This window comes from Drosophila kikkawai, chromosome 2L, assembly GCF_030179895.1.
Source record: "Drosophila kikkawai strain 14028-0561.14 chromosome 2L, DkikHiC1v2, whole genome shotgun sequence".
Classification (NCBI taxonomy): Eukaryota; Metazoa; Arthropoda; class Insecta; order Diptera; family Drosophilidae; genus Drosophila; species Drosophila kikkawai.
The window spans coordinates 19791109-19796537 of NC_091728.1; positions in this window are offsets into that span (position 1 = coordinate 19791109).

A 5429-nucleotide genomic window follows, 5' to 3' on the forward strand; every position below is an offset into this window, starting at 1 on the left:
GCTGGGAAACTTTCTAAAGAAATTGCACTTTGACTCATGCTTATTACAATAAGCTCCGTTCCCTGGTTTGTTGGCACCTGCCAAGTCAAAGTGGAGGCCACTGGAAGGACCCTTCACTCGCCGCGACCCTGCACCTCGCCTCGCATCTCAATCCGTCTGTGCTCAAGTTCGAGCCTTGGTAACAAACGTAACGAACGGAAACGGATATTGCATACTTATGCCAAGTGCAAATGGCAACCCGCAGAGGGGTGGCCAGGGGGTCAGATACTGGCCCTGCATCTGCGAGTATATCTGCAGGCACATATACAAAAACATATATGTCAGTAATACACACACCGTTGTAGAGAGAGCCGGCAGCCACCGACAAACTTTGCGAAAAGGACTTGTAAAATCAAAAGCCGATTAGATTCCATTTCAATGAGCAGCAAGCTGGTTGGTCATTTCGTGGGCGGGCACCGTTCCGAACATCCGAAGCACCGAAGCACCGAATCACCGAGGCACCGAAGGGCCGGTGGCTATGGTCTGACACTGCATATAAGGTGCGAGTCGGGAATCGGACTCGAAGCAGTCGATATTATTGCTGTTTGCGCCACCCAAAACCCGAACCTGAGGAGGGCTCACGAAAATTGAAGCGCCCGGCGCACCGTTGCCACCGTGATACCACGGATGCCCAGGATGCGGGGAAGTGCAACGGCATATGCATATCTGGCCCAGGTACTTGATTAGCTCTGAAATTAAACTAAGCAACGTGCATTGGCAAGTGCTCATGGGCCTGTAAATTGAGCCATGGATCCGGATGGAGTGAAGTTGTGATTGTGGGATTGGTTGGGTTGGGTTGCAGTGATTATTGAGACTAGGAGACAATTTTGTTGAAGGATTAAAAGAAATATATGGTAATTATAACTAAAGCTATCGCAAAATTTTGGTATAGGATCTACTTAATATTTTTGTTTCCCTATAAATTATCAGAAAATGCTGTTTTATAAAGATTTTGTTAAATCCACTCTATGGCTATCCTTAGCATACGTTTTTCAACCAAGCTCAGTAGCAAAAACACACACACATCACAGAAACTGTGATTTAATTTTCACCTTAAATGGCCCTTCTTCGAATCAACGGCGGAATTTGCCACTCAGAAATCACATCATTGCTCTCTGGTCTGGCCGGAGCCACCTCTGACCGCTTTCCTTGCTCCGGGCCCCGCCAACATCAACATCAAGGTACTGCTCTTCAGTGCCTTCCATCTTTCCATCTCTGCACCCATCCACTTTTCCTCTTTCATCTCTTTGTGCCGGGCTTACACGGCGCCCCTCTCGATTCATCTGCATTGCTCAGTCATGTATGCTCTGGCAACTGATTTGATCCAGAACCAGCGGCCAGGTCCCAGCGGGGGAATCGTTGAGGTGGCCGCACTCCTTGGACTCCTTCCAGGTTGGCTTTAATCAGTGTAGTCGAGCAGCGAGCTAATCGTTTATGATTTAGTTTTGATTCCCTCTCCGAAATAACCATAAATCGGACGAGGGACAGAGCGATTCTCCGCTCCGGGAAGTACGAGTGGGATTTTCATCTGATGACGGCCATGGTGGGCACGCGGATCTTTGCGGAAGCCCAGCGCAACCGCTGCTCTGTGTGTTTTCGACTATAAAATTAAATTGCGATGTGGTGGAAAAGTTAGAGCAATGCCCAGTGCAGCAACACACTGTTCCTTACTGCCCCACATTTGGTCAAGCGCACATACACACACACACAGGGCCGCCTAAACACCAAACACACAGATACGTCGAGAGAAGGGGGGGGGGGGGGGGGGGGGGGAAAACTGCAGTAGTGAACAATTGTTCAGTGCATATCATTTGGTTAAAAGGATTCGTTTTGCTCTTCCGTGTGGTTCGGTCCACACAAACACAGACACAGCATATGGGAGCCCTTCCGCCCTGTCTGTGTCTGTGCCTGGGCCTGGGCCTGTGTACAAATCAACTAATCTGCTCCCCACGGCAAAGTTACGAGAAGACCGACAATTATATCCGCTCTCTGCTCACAATTTTTGCATGTCGTAAAGTTTCTAGTGGTGCACAGCGCCAATTCCCCGCCCCATTCTCTGCAGTATATGAGAGTACGGCTGCATTTGGCCCTAGCCGGCACTCCAACGGAACTGAAATAGAACTAACAGATGTTGGAATCATTTTTTTAAATGCTCTTTCCCGGCCCTAACTCCAGCTTTATTTTCCTGAATGCCTGAAGGGTGACTATACACCTTGCATGGGGTTTAAGTCTAGAGTGCTTTATGCTGTTCGTACAATAATTTTTGGATATAAAAGTAATCAAGATTTAACAAATTTAAGCTGTATTTTGATTAAAAAGATTTACTTTAAATAATATAAAAGGGGGAGATAATATTGTACTATTGCTTTTTGCAATTCCTGTGAATTTAAATCATAAATCAATTTATAAGAACGTTTCCACCAATTCGAGTAATATAAATAAATCGGGCCTGGAATATATGCAAAACATTTAAATAATCGCAAATTCATTCAAAAAGGAATACATAACTTATTTTTAACTATAATAAGTTTTTTTTCTAGAGTATCCAAATTTCGGCAATTAAAATATATTTTTTTTCTGCAATTTCCAATGCTGTTGCATACTTTCAGAAGCAGCCAGCTGCCCTACACATGCACGGATGTGTATCTTCGTTTGCCTCTGGTTCTGCACCAGTATCTGTGTATCCTGGCTGCTAGGGCTGTTGTGCCGAGTGTGAATCTGCCCCGGCATTACTGTTTGTATTGCAAAAGTTGTTGTAACTTCGTTAAAATAAGCACTCTGTTAGTTTGCCCGCTGGCGCGACGGGAAGCGTCCTCCCTCTCCTAGCCTAGCCACTGGATTGGAGTTCGGGGAGGAAGGGACTGTGTGTGGGGCAATGCAGCAGATTTGTCGGCGGTTTCTGCCATTACTACCATCCCTACCCTCATCTTGCCCCTCAGCACTCTCCCCGATAGTTGGCATATCTGCATTAGTAATGGTGAGTGGCGGCGAGGGCCAGGCAAATTGGTGGATTGCTGGTTTGGTGGATTTGGATTTACCTGCCCATCGCCGGCTTTGACAGGCCCCGGAATACCTAGCTGGCTCTCACCTGGCGTGGCTGTCGTATGCCACGTGTGGCAATGTGCCTGCAAGGCAAACGTAACGTTTAGTTTTTTGGGGCCCCTGCTCCTTGGTGGCTATTAAATTGCAGCTACTCCTAATGGCGCTCCCTAAGCTGCTCACTTTCGTTCACTTTCGCCGGATGTATGGCTGCAGCCATATCGATACTGGTTAGGGAAACACTACCTTTAGTAGAGAAGTACCCAAAAAATATGTAGCTTCACAGTGGAAATGTCCTTAAGAGGACCTTGTTCTTATGCAGATGTATTATTTAAAATTTAAAAAGTTATATTTTAAATATTATATATAATATACAATATAGTTTTTTCAAGAATAATATTATTCTTAATGTAAGTAATGCAAAATCTTTCATTGGCATGCCTTTAATACTCATTCACTGCGTAGGTATACATCCTTACTTACCTGGCTTAAAATTCTCCTTCATTAATTGGAGAAGTGACTTTTACTTATTTTTTCTGTAAGAGTAGTTGCCTCTTCAGGGGCAGCGACTGTTGCAACTGCATTCGCAGGCAGGCCCACCGACAACTTGTACTTAGTGGCGTTTCCTTCCGCCCAACACGGAAAACGGCCAGGGGTTGAGGGACCAGGAACGGAAAGGGACCAGAGAAAGGCGTATGTGAGATGGGGGATTTCCAAAACCCGGCCACGGGCAAACAGCTCGTCGGCAGTGCTGTCTGAAATGCAATTAAGTCGCATCGACATGCAATCTCCGGCGTGGGAAGTCGGGCCGCATAAAGGACTCCGCAGGAACAACAAGTACAACCGCACGGACAGGATTCGCGACCACACTCCTGCACCGGGAGGTTGGGGTCGCTGAGAAAAGCCTTAAAAGCGCTGAAAGGTTTCAGTTGTCCCCTAAAAAAAAGGACACGCACTCACACGAGAAGGATATGAACACAAGCTGAAAAGGGAAGCCGGCTTGCCGGGCCTGAGGATTCCCTCAAAAGAGCAGCAGAAGTTGGCATTATTTATAAGGAAGTTATTGAGCGGTCTTAATGCTTTACAAGAAAAGAAAGGAATTATTTACTTTTGCTGTGATTTTAATTATTTTAAATTATATGACGGGGTCTTTATAGTTCTTCTTTTTATATTGATCGAGTAGAAATCGAAGGCATTATTGTTCCTGAAATGAATTTTATTGCGATAAAAGCTCGTCGCCTTCAAGTACTAAATATAGACTTACGAAGACCTCCGGTGCTCTGATAAAATATTCATTCAATTAAGGACAAAGAGTATCCACGGATTGCAGCTGCCAAGCAGCACGTCATTCTGGCCCGCACAAGGGATCTGGTTGCAAAGAAATGCACTCATTGGAACACTTTGGAGTGCCGATAATCCAATTATGGCCTGGCCGGGCAGCTCCTGCTGCCGCCTTGTACATTTCCACCCCCTCCGGTTTCCTCCTCCACGGGCCTTCCTGCTGCTGTTTTTATTGCGCCAGGAGAGAGGGGAAGCAGGGAAGGAGCCGAGGGCGTCCCACCACCTGGGGCAAGCGCGTCTCCCTCCCATAATTTGCCGCAACTTATTTTGCCCCGAGTCAAGTTTCACACTAAAATGTGTAAAAGGGTCAACAGCTGCGGGGCCCCGGATCCGGAGCTGGGGCAACCTGACAACGAGTCCTTATGGGGGGCTAATCTCCGGGGTCCGCCGCTGATAGGGGGCTAGGAAAAACATGGAGCGAGGGGAAATGCTCTCTCCGTGGGCAAATCGAATCTGAAGAGAAAACTAAAACTGATTCCCCCATCACCGCCAAACACAATGGGTAAATATTTCTAGCATTTTTATATTTATTTCATATTCGATTTTCCGTTTGTATTCGATAATCATTTCAATTTTTCTTTTACTACTTTAATTTCTCCGGCTTTTTAATTTCTTTGTTTTTTAGCCACTGTATATTAAACCAATAAAAAAAAACCCAACAACAAAGGCTGGTTTGAATAAACATAATGAACATTCCATTCCATTCCATTTCATTTGCTATATATACAATAATATTTGATAAAAATTCCATTTGGGGCTTCCATATTTTTTGTATATTTATTCATCTTTTTTTTTTTAATACGGGATAAAAACGAAATAATGGTTAGATAAAAAAAAAAGTTGCATTACCAGCAGCTTTTTCATTGTGTTTGTGTGGCCATAATTCATTTGCCCACTTTGTCTCATTGAATAGTTTATTTATCCAATATCATTATTATTATTTTACTTGTGCATTTTGCATCATCGTCGTGTAAACAACTACAATTAGTATCACGATTGTCATTGTTGTA